Here is a 19,061-nt window from a genome sequence, read left to right as displayed (position 1 = left end):
GGAGAGCAGGGTACAGGAGGAAATATGGGGAGGGACAACTAATTAAAGTCCTTTTGAAAAACCACATGGAAACCTACTACTGTATCACCTTCTTAAGACATATACAGACATGAAAGACATTTAAATGGAGTCACCTTAGAGTCTTCATTTTCAAGTTCAGGTGAAGAAATGGTTCAGGGTTAAGAGTGCACACTGATCTGGGATAGGAGCTGGAGCCACAGCCAGTGGCTTACAACAAACTGCCTGTAACTGATGTGCCAGGGAACCCCAACACCCCTGGTTTCTGTGGACACCCACACTCTCCCTCAAATAAAATAAGTCTTTAAACGAAAAAAAAGTTCTAGTGACTTTAGAAGCTGTTGGGGAGAATTTATAAACATGCAGGTGGAGCACCCCAAAAGTTACTACTAAAACAGGAAAACCTTTCTAGAAAGATTGGGTGTTTCATGGATTTTCTTAATATTCTCTAAGTCTTTGATGTTTTTCATTTGGAATTACCCCGGTGATGGCTCCCTGACCCCAATATTAGAGTTATAGAAGGCTACAGAAAGGGTCAGAATGCCAGTTCCAGTTTCTGTTGCTGAGTGATCTCTGCAGAGTGTGTTGTTTAGCTCCGTGACAAACAGTGTGCCGGAGACAGGCCATTTATAAGGAGCACACGGTTTTATAGGGAGCACACAGTTTTATAGGGCGCACACAATTTTATAGGGAGCACACAGTGGAGTAAGTTTTTCACCTCATGGCCAGATGCAACAAGATAGAAAAGCCAGAGTTCTGAGAAATCTGTCTGTCTACACTCAAGTTCTAGGGTTGTAGACAGGTATGCCTTCATTGTGGGCTGTTTCATGGCTGCTAGGACCCAAACTCAGGGCTTCACACTTGGGCAGGAAGCACTTTACTCATTGAGTTATCTCTGTGGCCCCTCCAACCACTTTTTTTCAAACCACTTTTTAACAGGGTCTCCTTTAAGAGTTGAGAAGCCTGGTGCAAAAGTACCAATGAAGGTCCCTATACCCCTGTTAAATAACATACTCAGTATATTTCATTTTATATTTTCATACTTGTTTGCATATTTGAGCATCTTCCAGTTTTCCTACTTTGACTACTATAACTTATAACAGAATTGAACACGTATAAAGTCATGGTTTGGGGCCAGAAAGATGGTTCAGTGAGCAGGGCTCTTGCTGTCAAGGGTGACAATGTGGTGGAATGAGAGAACTGACTCCTGCAAGCTGTCCTCTGACCTCCACACTTGTGCATGGCATGTGTACCACACCCCAAATAAGTAAATGTAATATTAGTAAAATAAAAGATCATTTTTATAGAACTGAGAATCATAAACTATTGACAATAACTAAATTGAACATCCATATTGTAATCCTGTTGCTGAGTCAGTTATACTTGAATGGATAATAGGTATAGATGAACCCCATAAGTTATTAGTTATTCCAAGAAATACTTTTTCTTCCCTTCATGTTAACAGAAAATCACTATGTAGTTATAATTGAAATTTCAACATAATTTGATCTCTGGTGATAGCAGTGATCTAAAGTAGCTATGATTTAAGTGGAATGGAGTGTGTTTAAATGAGGTCAAAATCTGAGTATATTTGCATTATGCCTTTTTGGTTTTTCAAGACAGGGTTTCTCTGTGTAGCTTTGCGCCAGTCCTGGAACTCGCTTTGGAGACCAGGCTGGCCTTGAACTCACAGAGATCTGCCTGCCTCTGCCTCCCGAGTGCTGGGATTAAATGCGTGCGCCACCACCGCCTGGCCATAATACTTAATTATGTAGGAACATATAGGGTTTATATTGTGTAAGAAGCATATGACAAGCTGATTAATTTGTCTTTTCTCTTGCCTAAGTGCTTCCAGTGATCAATTCCTCCCTGCTCTCTGAAGCTGGACGAGCTCCTGATGTCAATCGTGGTGTAGACTGTAAACCATCATAGAATCCCAACAACTTCCTCATCCTTCTACGCCATCTTAAAAGATCCACATGGAGTCTTCTCCTGGGCCTGATGAACATAAAGAGAATAATGTGAAGAGCTACCATGTGCTCTGCCAGGGCTGTGCTCTGGACCCAGGTGCTAGGGCTTCTGGGGATTTCATGTATATGTGTATGAGAAGGAAATCTGTGGAGGGTCCAAAAGTACAGAGCTTAAGACAGAGTATCATAAGGAAACTTTGTGGGAGGGTGGAAGTGTTTCAGTCTTGATGTGTATCATATCATAATCATGTTAGTTTATATGTTTGTTCAGATTTAATAACTGTACACTTAATATTTGTGTATTCTGCTTGTATTCAGCAAAGTTTTGTTATTATAAAAATAAAGGCTACAGAGAACACTTCTAATTATGTAAACTAAGGGTGTTTCATATTTCTATTAGAGTGTGTGTGTGTGTGTGTGTGTGTGTGTGTGTGTGTGTGTAATGTATACAGATGCACTCATCCATGTGGGCATGTATGGAGGGTAGAGATGTCTTCATTAATCACTTCAACCCCTTAGGTATTTTTAATTGAAAATTTCATTACTATGTGTATGTATGCATGTGTGTGTATGTGTGTGTATGTGTGTGTGTGTGTGTGTGTGTGTAGGAGTATGTGTATTCAGGAGTTGGTTCTCTCCTTCCACCTGGTGTGATCCAGGGGTAAAGCTTGGATTGTCAGGTTATGAACAGTGACTTTACCTGCTGAGCCATCTCACCTTATTTTTTAAGACATGTCCCTCACTGACTCCAAAACTCACTATTTTGCCTAGACTGGCTGCCCAGCAAACCCAAGCTATCTGGCAGTCTTCACTGGAATTATAGGGACATGGCCACTGTGCTGAGCTTTTATGTGGTGCTGGGGACCTGAGTGTGGCAAACACTTTACCCACAGAGCTGAACAATCTCCCCAGTGTATCAGGCTTTTTCTTTTGGGCCACCAACCAGCTCCCAAATCATGAAACAGAGACTTATTAGTTTTGAATGCTTGGCCTTGCTTAGGCATGTTTCTGGCTAGATCTTTTAACTTAAATTAACCTATTTTTCTTTATCTACCTTTTACCTCGGGGCTTATTACCTTTCTTTTTCTTTCCTTTTTTTGTTTTTTTTTTCTTTAACTTTTCTTCTGTATATTTTACTTTCACTGCTTCCCTATCTTCTGTCTGGCATCTGCTTGGCTTCTTGCCTCGGGCGTCTCTCATTCTCCCCTTCCTTCTTCTCTCTCGTTCCTCCTCTTTGCTTCTCTAGCCTAGATTTCTCCTATTTATTCTCTCTGCCTGCTAGACCTGCCTATCATTTCTCTGCCTAGCTATTGGCCATTCATCCCTTTATTACACCAATCAGGTGCCTTAGGCAGGCAAGGTGAAATAAATGCAACACATCTTTTCATAATTAAACAAATGCTGGGTAAACAAATGTAACACATCTTTGCCTAGTTAAAATAATATCCACAACACCCCAGTCCTTTTTCCATTACTTTAATGCAGCTGTATAGTATTCTCACATGCCCCCTCACATACACAGATATACTAATTGCTTTACTTTTTAACCTGGCTACACTAAATTTTGTCTTTGGCATTGAACCCTGTCACTGATATAGACATAGACTCTTAATTACATATGATTACTTCCATTTCTCTCTTCTAAGTAACATTACAGTTTAATTTGTTGCATATAAAGTTTTTATTATAATGTATTTATATTGTATTAGTTTTTTTTCATATGGAACATGAGTGAAAAACAGGATTTTTTTCATTTTTAAAGTTTAATTAATTACATATCCCCCCATTCTTCCTACACTTCCAATGTGTGCATCCTCGTCCCACCCACCATCATGGCCTTCTCTTCTTTAACCATTGTTATTACATTTAAATATAAATGAATAAAAATACAATCTGCTGAGTTCACTCATGACTGCCTATAAGGGGCTTCATCCCCTGGAAAGACTAATTCTCACTCTTTCTGCTGCTGTTAATTGCTTGTAGCTTCCCACCTGGGGTAGGCCCCAGTAAGATTTCCCCTTTCTGTGCTGGGATGTCAACTGTTGCTGGAATTGTTCATGTCTTGTTTAGGCAGCCATGTTGTTGAAATTTCACGGGCATAGTGTTTTAGGGTTTCCACTGTTGAGATAAAGACTATGGCCATAACCAACTTGGGGAGGAAAGGGTTTATTTTACTTCCACTTCACATCACACTCCACCATTGAAAGTAGTCAGGGAAGGAACTCCAGGTAGGCACCTGGAGACAGGAAATAATGCAGAGGTATGGAGGAGTGTTGCTTACTGACTTGCTTCCCACGTAACAAAGACTATTGAGGTCCAGCCACTTATAAGTCTTTCCCCAGAGTTCCAGAAGAGATGCTATCAGTGGCAAATTAATCTGTTAATGAATCTATGTGCCCCAAGCTCTTTAGCCCATTCACTTTATTATTCCAAGTCAATTCTCTCTCTACACAGCTTCTTTTGTGCTCTCACACTTAGCTCCTTTCTTTCCTGATTTTCTCTACAATTTCCTGCTGTTCTCTTTATGTTCTATCTTAGTTCTCCCATCTTAGTTCTACCCCGTGTCAGTTCTCTACCTTAGTTCCTCCCAAGTCTCTGAGGTTTACAGTTATACACCCATGCAATCAGCAATACTCTGGCCAAGGCAAGGTCCCCAGGCTTGAATTCTTTCAGAATCAAAAGGAGGGGTGATAAGATCCACACAAAGAGCAGTATTTGTCAGCTGTCATTTGCAACCCAAAAGGGAAGTTACCAATGGGGAATGAATCAACTAAGGGCTGAATTCAGTTATTAGATCTAAAAGGGGGATTTATGTGCTCAAACTGTATTCTCAGAAGTGGTTAGTTAAGATGTTAGGAGTCACTAAGTTTTGAGTGAAAATAAAACTACTTTATGTTCCTTTGGCACCACATCTCTCCAAGGTTATCTTGGCTGCACCATTTTCTGGCAGGGGAGGGGAAGTGTACTCAGTAACTAGGCAACCTGTGTCACAGCTAGATGTACCTGGTATGTAAAAGCCCCTTTGTTCTGAGTTAATTGTTAAAGGGAGATCTTTAGAACTAGAGATAACACTTGGGAAAAAAGGAGGGTTAAGCTAATTAGCACATCCACCTGGCCTGGGTAACCAGTAGTCTTAGGAACTAACAGATAGTCTGAATGCTTATCTATCTGCAGTCTGTCCTAGAAGGTCTGGGAAGTATCTCACATAAAATACTTCCATCCGGAGAAGGCCCTGGCCAGATGTTTGCTAGTGATGATAATTACGGAGTGGCCTGAAATTAGAGGTCTGTCTGTGTGACTGCTGTCAGCACAGTTGGGGGATGTTGTCCAAATACTCCAATTGTATAGGGGACATTGTGCCTAGTGAATGATTCAACCACACTGTTAGAAGTTCTTAGGAGCCGGGCGGTGGTGGTGCATGCCTTTAATCCTAGCACTCGGGAGGCAGGACCCGGTGGATCTCTGTGAGTTTGAGTCCAGCTGGGGTACCGAGGGAGTTCCAGGAAAAGGCACAAAGCTACACAGAGAAACGCTGTCTCAAAAAACCAAAAAAAAAAAAAATCTTGGGAAAAGAATCAAATTGGAAAGCTACAATAGCACACAGGAAATCCATTGCAAGAAACAGCTAATATATTTAAAAGCCAGTATTACCAAGACTCCTTGAATCTTGGCTTTATCCTCTGGAAGAGTTTTGAACTCTTCCAGGTAATAGCTTTTGCCACAGTCAGCTGAATTTCTATTTTATATTTCTGCAGCTTGCAGCACCCATGATTTGCTCAAATAGCTTTCTTATATAACCTAGGACTTCCAGTACAGGGGTGAAATCACCCTCAGTGGTCTGGGCCCTCCCACATAATTATTAATTGAGAAAATGCCCTACAGACTTATTTACAGGCAAATATCATGAAGGAATTTTTCTCAATTGAAAGTCTCTCTTCCCAAATGACTCTAACTGTGTCAAGTTGCCATAAAACTAATCAGGACTTGAAGCTTTCCTATATAATAGGAAGCTTTTAGTGGCTATATTAAAGTGGTATGTCCCAGTGGCTAAGGTGCTGGGCTTTGGAGTTCAGAAAAAAGCTAGGTTCAGGTCCTTCTGTCCTTGACCTGTGTGGTGGTTTGAAAGAAAATGACCCAAAGGGAATGGCATTATTGGAAGGTGTGAGCTTGTTGGAGTAGGTGTAGTCTTGCTGGAGGAAGTGTGTCACTGTTGAGGCAGGCTTTGAGGTCTCATATATGCTCAAGCCATGCCCAATGAGACAGTCTACTTCCTGTTGTCTATATATCAACATGTGGCAGCTCCTTCTCTAGCACCATGTGTGCCTGCATGTTGCCGTGCTCCCACCATAATGATAAAGGACTAAACCTCTGAAACTGTAAGCTGTCACCTCAATTAAATGTTTCCCTTATAAGAGTTGCTGTGGTCATGGTGTCTCTTCATAGCAATAGAAACCCTAAGACAACCTGGAACAAACTAATTAAATCTAATTTGGTGTTACCCTTAGAGTTGTTTTAAGGATTAAGATAATGTATAGAAAGTGTTTGGTATTGAATCGACCACAGAAGTACCCTATCAGCACTAGGAACAATATTATTAATTATCTCCTTCACTACTGGAGGGTATGCAAAAATGCTAGCTTCTGATCCACCCTCAGTATTGTCTATTAGGACCTAAATTATTTTCTTGATGAAATGAAATACATGTTGAATGGTCCTTGTCTGAAACTCTTAGAATTAGAAGTGCTTCAGACTTTGCATTTTTTAGATCCTGAAATATCTACACATCCATAATGAGATATGGGATAGGACCAAAGGCTAAACAGGAAATCTATTGTATGTTTTGAATAATTTGTTGTGTGAAACAAAGTTTCATGGTGTAGAGTTTTCCACTTGTAGTGTGATGTCTGTGCTCAAAATAATGTAGAGTTAGAATTTTTGAATTAGGGATGTTTAGCTTGTGTGTGTGTGTGTGTGTGTGTGTGTGTGTGTGTGTGTGTGTGTGTGTGTATGTATGTAGTATTGGGAGCCAAACAGTAGTAGAGTTATATTTTCAATTCTCAACCTGTGTTCCATTCTTATTTTAATTATTTAATCATATTACTTGGCTAATAGGAAGCTGGACTTTTAAATTTTTTTTAGCATTTTTAAATTTTAAAAATCTTTAAAATTTCTCCTAGATTCTCTATCTGCTTCCCAAGTGCCTTTATTCACTGTTAATTTATGAACAGGTATACGATAATTATGTTATGGGGCAGGTTAAGCATAGCTGCTACATGGGACACAGTAAAGGAAGGAAACATATTTTCATTATTTCTGACATGGACAATAAATGGATAAGTGAAAGCCAGTATGCCCCTGAGGTGGCTTCATCACCAGCTATGCACTCACTGCCCATACATGTGTTTCCTTCTTTCCTTGGCAGTTTAGTCCAGTCTAGTGGGCCAGAGAGAGCAAGGTTAGCTAACTGGATGAGGTTCATTTGAATACTAGGGCATATTTTTGTTGTTATTATATAGCTATTTGAATCAGTTAGTCTGTAAAGCACATTATTTGTGTATGGTCATAGCTGTTGTTGAATTGAAAATGTCATTTGAGAGATGTGTGAAACAGTGCCTGAATGTAGAGATCCCAGCCCATCATTGGCAATACACTGTGACCTAGCTTGGCCACCGGGCAAATCCTGACACTGCTATGGACAAAGTGGTGCTGTTACTGGGTCAGCCTCACCTGTGCTGCCTCATCTGTGCTGCCACTCCTCCTAGCTAGCTCCCCCAGACCCATGTCTTTAATATAACAGTGTTATAAATATTTCAGAACAGCAAGAGAGTGAGACCCAGAATCTCCCTGCCCAACTCTCTATTTTATACCATTTGCAACAACACTCTGCTCAGACTTAGATGATTCACCGTGTTTGTGGCTTCTGTTTCAGGCAGTTTCAGTCACTAATGATCATCCTGCCTGGAGCCTATGTAGCCATCCTACCTAGAGTGGGAATTAGGGGACACCTATGCAAATGAGAACTGAGAAGAAGCTGTGCCTTCAGAGACTGACTGATTAGAACAGCAGTACTGTGGGGAGATCAGCTAAGTACCTAATCTAGGTCTAGCTACTGTCTTCCAACAGCCACCCCTTACCTACCTCTGCACCAGAACATCCCATGACAAATAGATAAAAACCTTTTGAAATCAATTAACTTAGCAGACCACTAGCTCCCACCAATTCAAACACTAAGAATGTCATAAGATAGCATCTTATAGAAAAGCTCCCCCCATCCTTCTGTACCTGCCTTTCTGATGTACCCTTCAATGTATTTTAAACATGCCTTGATTTATGACTTTGTTGTGTAAAACTATAAAACTTCATGAAACTGCTTCCACATTGGAACATGGAACTTGAGGTAATGTGAATCTCTTCTCAGGCCATGGTCACTCAAAATGGCTCCAGAATAAACTATCTCTTACTACTACCCTTAAGATGACAGCTGTGGTTTCTGCCTTGACACCAACTTGCTGCTTACTGCCCCCTGATGGACATGGGACAGGTTGTGCTCTTCCATCACCTGAAGACTGGGGGGAGCTTTGTGTGGCCTTTCCTACTGTCTGCGCTTTTGAAATTGTGGGTCTAGGGTAAAAGACAGATACTTACTAGGGATAGGAAAGTGACATATGTTTTCTCTAGTGTATGTGTAGCTTTCCCAGGACAGAACTGGGGATGAAATGGGATTACTACTTCTCTTTGTCTCATGTAGATCAAAAAGAGATGAGTTTCTCTCTGATCCATAAACACCAAGTGTAGGAGGCTGAGACCCCAACAGGCCAGAGCAGATGTGCAACAGGAACCAGTGCCCCAGGGAGTCATCAGTGGTTGTGTCCAGCTTTTCCTGAGAGAACAAAAGCATTTCACCAGTGAGGACACTGAGGATCAGAGTAGACGTGCCTGACTGTAGGGTAGCAGAAGGGGCCTTTGTATATAGACCTGTTGGGATATTAAGCCAGTTTTTTCCCCATGGCATTGAAAGGTATTCCTTTAGAACTAAAGAATTCCTGGATGCATCCTCTCCCATCTTTCCAGAGGTAGGAGATGGTAGAATATGCCCCTATTTTATCAGGTTCACAAATATCAGCCATCGATAAAAGTTGGGTATTATCACTAGGCATCACCTTGGGGTCATGCTGAGTTTGAGACACTCTTGGCCCTTTGTAGCTGTCTAATGTAGGTCATGTGGCCCCTCACTAGGAAAACTTCAAGGAATAACCAATGCTATTCCTTGGCTAGGTACCAACCACTTTTAGCACAACCTGAGCCAAAGGCAGACTAGCTCATTTCTATACTTAGAAAGACAAGCCATGGATCCTAGATTATTAGGTAGCCATGCAAGCCTGGAGGAAAAGACTCAGCAAGCCTCAGACTCACATGATGGATTGGTCAGTCATGGGGGTGGGAAGGGTCTCTGCACCTCAAGACCAAAACCGAGGACTTGCATCACTAATGGCCAAGGTTTGTCCTCTGAGTCAGGTGACCAGGTCTGATCCAGGTTCTATGTTTATTTTGTTGTGTCACCACAGTCGAGATTAGAATCTCTCTGGATTTCCCTCTACTTTACTTAGAAAATGAACAGGGCTCTGTTCCCCATGATCTAACCCAGCTCTGCAGCAGAACACCCTTGGCAGCCTTCCCTGCCCCTGCTTCTGTGGACCCCACAGCTCTTCCCTTCTAACCATCCTCCCCCAACTTATTGCTTTGTCCAAGACCACAACCCACCAGACACCCCCTGCTAAACCCATGGGTCCATTCCTTCCAGGGCAACTAGCAGGCTGAAGGCAGACACATACTTCTCCTACTGCTCTGGAGATCCAATCCCCCCAGTCTCATTCACAGCTCTGTAGCTGGAAACCTGCTATGGTATCCCTTTCCTCTCTGACCCCATCCCCAATGGATCACAAAGACCTTCTCCTCCAATCTTTCATCTCTCAACTCATCCCAGTATCCCAGCCTCTAACACCAGCAGGCATTCCCTGAGAACACACCAGCTGAACAGGCCAGGAAATGAGGCAATGCACATCCATCACACTCTCTGAAAATTCAGAGAGGAAACAGAAACTAAGGAACAAAATACCCACCAACAAAGACAAATCCAGAAATCATCACCCAAACCTAGATGCCAGCATAAAAACACAATCAATAACAGCCAGGGCAGTAAAGGTTCACTAGATCCCAGCTATTCTATCAGAGTAGACCCTGAAAATTCTAATATAGCTGAAGCAAACAGTGAAAGAAAATGAATACATATCTTAAAGAAATCCAACAAAACAAAAACAAACAGTTAAAGGAAACAAAATTGTTCAAGACCTGAAAATAGAAACAGAATCAATAAACAAATGGAGGGAATTCTGGAAATTAAAAGTTTAGAAATTTGAACAGAAACTACAGAAGCAAGCTCTACCAACAGAACACAAGAAATGAAAGAGAGACTCTCAGGCATTGAAGATAAAATAGAAGAAATAGACACATTAGTCAAAGAAAATGTTAAATCTAAAAAGCTCCTGACACAAAACATCCAAGAAATCTCAGACACTGTGAAAAGACCAAATCTAGGAATAACAGGAATAGAAGGAGAAGAATCCCAGCTCAAACAAACAGAAAATATTTCCAACAAGATCACAGAAGAAAACTGAAATGCCTATAAAGAATGAGATGTCTATAAAGTTACAAGAAGCATAAAGAGAACCAAACAGATTGGTGTTCAAACAGAAAAAGAAAGTCCCCTTACCATATAATAACCAAAATACATACAGGAGAAAGAAAGAATATTGAAAGCTGCAAGGGAAAAAGACCAAATAACATATAAAGGCAGACTTGTTAGAATTACATCTGACTTCTCAATGGAGACTTAAAAAGCCATTAGGGCCTGGACTATAGGCTCTAAGAGACCACAGATGCCAGCTCAGACTACTATGCTGCACTGGCTGGCTTTGTTTCAACTTGTCACAGGCTAGAGTCATCAGAGAGGAAGGGCCTCAGTTGAGGAAATGCTTCTAGGAGAGCTAGCTGTAAGGCATTTTCTTAATCAGTGATTGATAGGGGAGGGCCCAGCCCCAGCCCATTGTGAGTGATACCATCCCTGAGCTGGCAGTTCTGAGGTCTTTAAGAAAGCAGGCTGAGAAAACCACGTGAAGCAAGTCAGTAAGCATCACCCCTCCATGGATCCTGCATCTGCTCCCACCTCCAGGATCCTGCCTTGTTTGAGTTCCTATCCTGGCTTCCTTCATGATGAACAGTGATAGGGAAGTGTAAGCCAAATAAACCCTTTTCACTCCAACTTGGTGTTTGGTTATGGTGTTTCACTGTAGCAATAGAAACCCTAACTAAGACATTGACCCTGAAAAACTTTCAATCACCATAGATGGAGAAAGTAGGAAATTCCACAATAAATCAAATTTAAACAATACCTACCTACAAATCCAGCTTTACAGAAGGTGCTAGAAGGAAAACTCCAACCTATGGAGTAGCTGAACCCATGAAAACTCAGGAAGTAAATGATATCACTGAAAGGATGATAATCAGCACTGGTGGTGGCTCTGGTTACCGGTGAAAATGTCACAAGCCACAGCCACAACTACCAGGGTTACAGAGAGCCTTATTAGGAGGGAAAGGTGGGGGGGGGAGAGAGGAGAGCCAGGCCTGGGGGGGAGCAGAGTAGAGCAGGGAGCAGAGAACAGAGAGTAGAGAGAGAGAGAGGGTGGGATTTGCATCCCACTTTTTTAAGGCACAGATTGTGTGACCATACTGCATGTACATACTTGCCAATGCCCCCTAATGACATAAGATGCAAGACCCCGAGGAGTGATCGCAGGATCCTAACATTCCAGCGTTTTGCTTATTATAAAAAACCAAGTGAATAGGAATAGGGGCATTGTTCCTCCCCGAAAAACTGCTTCCAGCTGACTTGGTGGGCGTTGGTTGGCTCTTAGGGGGATAGGGAAGGGGGCCTTCTGAGGTAGACAGGTGTCCTGGGATGCTGGGGCATCCTGCTGCCCTGGAGCCATCCAGGGCTTTTGGCTTGGCACTCTGGCTGCTTTTGTGTCTGACAGAATGTTGGTGAGACAGAAAAAGCCTGAAGTAGATCCGACTTGTCCAGATGGATTTAAGCTGGTTTCTGGAGCTTGGGAAAAAGTTTGAACATGTTAAAAAGCAGCCATGAGAAAATCAGTGACCATTGTTTAGTACTCTGCTTATATTGGTTAGTGTTAATGAGAGAGACAGAGAAAGTCTGTCCTATGGGACCTCGGCAGTGGATAATAGTATAGGGGAGTTTGACTTCTGACAGTGTCATATCCATTCTATTTGTTCTATAACACCACATGTCACTCTCACCTCGGCCCCACAATTCAGCTCAATAGTTGAGGAGGGCTGGAGAGGTACATATAAGTCCTTTTCCCTGATCACAGAAAAAACAGAGATGGTCAATGACAACCCAGGTCTGAGTCAGCAAAGCAATTCTGTGTCTAGTCACAGGGATTAATCTGGGGATGACCACTTGGGGCAATGAAAGTTAGGACCAGAGTTTTATTGAGACTGTTACAAAACCAGATTTGCTCTTTTTTCTGCTGGGAATTCTAGCTGAAAAGGTGATGTCCAAGTCCAAGCTGCTATGGGCCACAGTGCACATGAAGCCATCACAGATACAAAGTCACAACAAAGTCAGACTGACACTAATTAGTGTCCTAAGGACACTAATTCTAAGACCTTTAAGGCTGTTCTATAGAGTCTTCCATTTCTGTACTAATATTATCCCAGTTGTACTTAAGCCAAGTTGATTAAGGTTGAATCAGACTATAAATTCTCAGTGGAGGGACTCCAGGCTGATCAAATTGTCTAGGCAGCTCTCACTTTAAATTCAGTAAAGATACGGTCCCTCTATTTCATTTACCAGCTGGGTTATTATGTTGTAAACCTAAAACAAGAATGCCTTATGTGAAATTTTTGCTTGAAAACTTATCATTGCAACTGAGGGCACACAAGCTTACCCCTTTCTAAACTGAGAAAACAGAGGCAAACCAGGAAGATGAGCAGACCACAAAGGCTACAGCAGAGACAATCTGAGCTCCAATCAGCTCGTCTCAAACACTTTGAAGCTGGATTTATGCTTTAGCACTGAACTTGCCAGAGTCTAAACTGCTGATGCAAGTAACACTGCACCCTGAGAACGTGACGTTAGCAGGTAACAAAGAGCGAGCCTGCCTGCTCAGACATTTCTACAAACAGCAGCAGGGATCTCTGCCTCAGGCCACAACTACAACTGACTCTAAAGTATCATTCTCCATTCCACTGCAACTTGGGGTGCAAGTATCATGGGAGCAATGATGCCACCGATGCCACAAATACAGCATGGATAAAGAGCAGAGGATGAAAATAAATAAGCCAGTGTTGGGAATGCACATTTTCAAGACCCACATCTGAGCTTCAGTGTTTTCGATCTTCAGTATATTTTTATGTGATGCTTATATTTGATGTATAGTACAAGTTGGTGTAGCTGGAGTTTTCCTGCCTGGCCCACAGTCAGGACAAATCTCTATCACCTGGCAGTCCGACAGCCACTCAGACCCAACCAAGCAAAAACAGAGACTTACATTGCTTACAAACTGTATGGCCGAGGCAGGCTTCTTGCTAACTGTTCTGACAGCTTAAATTAATCCATTTCCATTAATCTATGCCTTGCCACATGGCTCGTGGCTTACCGGCATCTTCACATGCCGGTTGTCATGGTGGCGGCTGGCAGTGTCTCTCTGACTCAGCTTTCCACTTTCCAGCTTTATTCTCCTCCTTGTCCCGCTTAAAATTCCTGCCTAGCCAATGGCCAATCAGTGTTTTATTTATTGACTAATTAGCAACACATTTGCCATACAGAACATCCCACAGCACTTCCCCGCCTTTTTTTTTTCAAAAAGTAAGGTTTTAACCTTAACAAAGTAAAATTACATATAATTTGGGAATTTGGGCGTAGCTTCTCTTACTACTTCCTGCTGGAGGGGGGCGCTGTATCTTATGGGGATACAAAGAAAAATTTAGAATTATGGAGTAGTCCATGAGGCTGTATTGTCTGAGCCAGTTGCCTTCAAACGGTTCTGGATGTTGGATCATCTAGGCCATGGTGTCATTGGAGAACTTTCAGGGGGTCTTGGCTGGTCAAACCTGATGTATCTTAATCTTGAACAAATCCATAGCCTCTGGCTTTCTGTGGAAACAAAAGCAGAGTCTCTTTTCCAAAGTAACATATCCTTACATTCAAATTTTGAAGTCAAGGTATCTTTAAAATATACATTTTGGCATAACTCAACAGCTTTTACAATCAAATGTTTTTCTGCAGTTAAAAATCCCAAAGACAACATAATCCAGATTCTCTGTGTAATATCCATTTTTACGTGGCTTATTTTTTATACTACCTTTACTGTCTCTTTAAAGACTTTATTTTTACAAACTATTTATTTCTTTATATAACTGTATATATTCCTTTTTCTTTCTTTCAAGCCTACGTACATTTTTACACACATTGTAAACTATTACATCTGAATCTGTCTTATTGTGAATCTATTGCTTAAAACTGCAGCAGCTGTGGCTGCTGGCTCCACCCCCCTCAGCTTCCCAACATGGCTACGTTTACCACCAGCTCTGGGAGCTGTCATGGGTCTATGCTTTTATCCAAGCAGCATGTAGCTCAGAAACCCCTTTTTTTGTTTTGTACTAGCAAAGTCTAAATCCACCACACAGCTTTATGTGCCACTTGCAGAGGCCTCATTCCTGACATACTGCAGGTCGAGCGCACACCAGGAACCCACAAGTAGCTCAAACTGGCAGCTGCTGCTCATTTGAGAGAGACAATTAGGAACTGTTTTTAGCTCCGTTTTAGAACCTTTTTCTCAGTTTTTAGGTGGAAACTCTTGCCACCACGTTGGACGCCATTTGTAGCTGGAGTTTTCCTGCCTGGCCCACAGTCAGGACAAATCTCTATCACCCGCCAGTCCCACAGCCACTCAGACCCAACCAAGCAAACACAGAGACTTATATTGCTTACAAACTGTATGGCCGTGGCAGGCTTCTTGCTAACTGTTCTGACATCTTAAATTAATCCATTTCCATTAATCTATGCCTTGCCACATGGCTTGTGGCTTACCGGCATCTTCACATGCTGGTTGTCATGGTGGCGGCTGGCAGTGTCTCTCTGACTCAGCTTTCCACTTCCCAGCTTTATTTTCCTCCTTGTCCCGCCTACACTTCCTGCCTAGCCAATGGCCAATCAGTGTTTTATTTATTGACTAATTAGCAACACATTTGCCATACAGAACATCCCACAGCACTTCCCCCCTTTTTTTCAAGGATACAGCCATTATTGAACACACATGCCTTTAATCTCAATACCAAGCAAGGAAAACCTGGACGCCTATACGGACAGGCTGTGACGAGGCGGTCATGTGGTTGGGTTTACAACCAATGAGAAGGCAGAACAGGAACACTATATAAAGACTTTAAAACAGGGGTAGCTAGTTCGGAGAGGTAGGACCACTGCAGGAGGAAGGGTAAGGTTTTAGCTCTTAGCTCTGACCTCTTGGCTTTCTTCTTTGCATTGGTTCTGTGTTTCTTATTTAATAAGAAGGTTGGTTACATCTTTAAACTCAAGCATGTTGTTAAAAGGAAAATGCAAGCTCCCTGTATCATGCCAGAAGAAAAGAGCCATCTTCTGCTATGGGACAGGAGAAAAGCCAAATTAATTAAGGTACTATTCTATTACTAATCCCAACTCTTTGATTCTATTCTGAATCTTTAAACTTTTCTTAAAGTGTGAAATTTATATGAAAATTTACAAGATTAATATATATATATATATATATAGATATACATTTTAAACTTTGTTAATATATAAATGGTCATATAGAGTACTAACTAATTCTAAAAAGCCACATATATAGTCTTTGTGTTCGAGTCTCTTATCAGTCTTTTGCAGGAAATCACGGTCAGGCCTAACATCAACTGAAGTCTCCAGGAAGAAGATGGGGCCCCACAACAACGACAATTCCACGTGGACAATAATAACATCACTAAGCTGACAAACATCATCTACAGATCAGCTTTGAACTACAAAGTGCTCAGAGCAATTTTGAGAGAGCTAGCTGAGATGATCCAGTCTCAAAGACTACTTGAATAAGGATTTGAGATAAACCCTGAACTTTGGCATTATACACAGACTGGATAATGAAGGATATAGTTACCTTTCCTAGAATTTGACAATTAACCTAAAATTTTTCTTTCAGGATAAAGATAACTTCGCCCATACCCAGCAGGAAGCAATTTCAAGAATACGACGCCCACATTCCTAAAGAGGTGGTGTGGGGCGGTTGTTTTTTTTTTTTTTTTTTTTTGGTCTTTTAGGTCTTTTAATGGGTTTTGGGTCTGGGATAATTTTCATTGATTAGGGGGGTTGTTTACAAGTTGTTATCAAGGGTGAGGAAAAGGAGATTAGATTTAAGGTTCTTATTTAAAAAAAAAGAAAGAAAGAAAAGAAAAATGTAAATACTTTACATTGGATTGGATTGTTTTATATTGTATACAAATTATATATATTGAAATTGATATTATTAGAAAATGCTATATGTATATTTCTAATTGTACCGTTCATTTAACAATGTAATGCAAATTTCTAATCCTTGAATGTTGTTATTACCAACTATTAGGATATAAAGAAATAAAAGTTAGTAGTTAGACATTATAATAGAACTTGTAGTTATATTAGGTATGTTTTCAAGATTGAGTAGATATATTTTAGATAGACAGGTTATCTTCAAACCCTTCAGAGATCTACAGAATATGGCATTTAAAATGTTTTAATAACTTAGAAAATTTTTCTTTTTTGTTATGACTATGAGACATGTCGGCTCCTGACAGTACCAATCTACTTCAAAGAAAATATGGGCATTGAAAAAACTGCAATTGGAGTTAACTTTCATTGTAGCAAAAGTTAGCCACTGGACAACAAAGTATCCTCGAATCAACTGCTGACAAACAGGACAGACAAGACACGAAACAAAGGACTACTGATTCTTGTCAAAACAAGTGTGATTATGGCTTTATCAAAAGGCATCTTCTGAGGCCAGGACAATATGGCACCATCCCTGAAGTGGCCTTCGTAATCCGGGAAAGGTACAGTGCCCTTTTATTTGAAGGCAGCTGAACAGGCAGTGGGCCGATGGCTTCTGATGTGTAATGGGGAGGTAGCTGAAACAGTTATTCTTGAAGAGTAATTAAGCTCACACCTCTCAACAGAAGAATAGCATTTAATAGAGGGATGTGGAGAAGAACGGGATGCTGAAATGAAGCCACATACACACATAGACAAGAAGAATGGACAGCTGAATTCAAAAAAAAAATCAACAATTTCCAGAATTTAAAATCCTGAATCATGACATGACACTAGTGGAATTCAGGTATTTCTGGTATATAAACTGCTCTCACCCAATGTGAGGTTGAACTGTTGACCTTGTGTACATTCTACTTCACAAATGAGTCTGTCAGATACGCTAAGCCTATAGGCTGAAGATGATGCCCCAACACTGCGGAGAAACCTCAGATGATTGTCCAGGCAGCTGGCTGTTTCTGTCAACTCACAAGTTTTTGGAAGTTGCTTGCATATACTTCCTGTTTTTATTTTTTTTGTTGGATAATATTATTTCCTTCTTGGGTCTCTGAGGGAGTTGAAGATTAGTTAGTTGACGATTAATTAGGATAGAAAGTGAATTAGATACAGTATAATAGATAATGGAATTATTTTCTCTGAATTTGTCAAATACAAATGAACTAGACATTGTTTAGGTATTTATTACTTGTATATATTTTATATAGTTATTATTGTATATATTGTACTTTTGTATATAGTTTTTCTTATGTTAGTTATAAGCTTTTTCTTTTTTCCTTTTTATTAAAATAGAAAAGGGAAAATATGGTGATATTTTATTTGTATTAAAATGTTATTAGTATGTTAATAAATAAAGTTGCCCGGGGGTCAGAGCTATTAGCAAGCCATAGGAAAGCAGGGCAGTGGTGGCGTATACTTGTAATCCCAGCACTTGGTAAGCAGAGCTGGGTAAGTCTCTGTGTGTTCAAGGATACAGCCATTATTGAACACACATGCCTTTAATCTCAATACCAAGCAAGGAAAACCTGGAGGCCTATACAGACAGGCTGTGACGAGGCGGTCATGTGGTTGGGTTTACAACCAATGCGAAGGCAGAACAGGAACATTATATAAAGACTTTAACACAGGGGTAGCTAGTTCGGAGAGGTAGGACCACTGCAGGAGGTAGGGTAAGGTTTTAGCTCTTAGCTCTGACCTCTTGGCTTTCTTCTTTGCATTGGTTCTGTGTTTCTTATTTAATAAGAAGGTTGGTTACATCTACATCTAAAGCAAGGACATTTGAAAAGGGATTGTAAACAGGTCATTCCTAGAAATAATGTTTCTTCAAGGAACACTGGCAACAGAATGCCCCTTCCTTCTGGAGTATGCAGAAGGTGTGGTAAGGGAAAACACTGGACCAACAAATGTAGATCAACAAGGGACAGACAGGGTAATCCTCTGCCTCGAGCTTCGGGAAACTCCGAGGGGCCTCAGGCAGGCCCCCACAGTAAATCCAGTTCAAACCTTTCCTGCAGTTGTAGAGGAAACCCCTACTCAAAGCAACTAAATAACCAAATGTCTATAGGAATAAATCATGTTAGTCGAGATGATGAAACAGAGAAAATAGGGAATTCAGGAAAAAACATAAAGAAAATTTTTGGCAAACTTCTATTAATGAACAAAGACCAAAACTAACAATAAAAATAAATGGTGTTTTGTTGTCTGGTCTGGTAGACACAGGTGCTGACATTACTATAATTGCACCAGAATTTTGGCATTCCAACTTGGCCTCTTCAGGAGGTAAACATTCAACTGTTAGGAATTAGGACATTATCTCGAGTGAAACAAAGTGCAAGATGGCTTGAATGTATAGGTCCAGAAGGACAGAAAGGAAAATTAAAACCATATAT

This window comes from Peromyscus eremicus, unplaced genomic scaffold (genome assembly GCF_949786415.1).
Source record: "Peromyscus eremicus unplaced genomic scaffold, PerEre_H2_v1 PerEre#2#unplaced_415, whole genome shotgun sequence".
Lineage (NCBI taxonomy): Eukaryota > Metazoa > Chordata > Mammalia > Rodentia > Cricetidae > Peromyscus > Peromyscus eremicus.
This window is presented reverse-complemented; position numbering follows the sequence as displayed.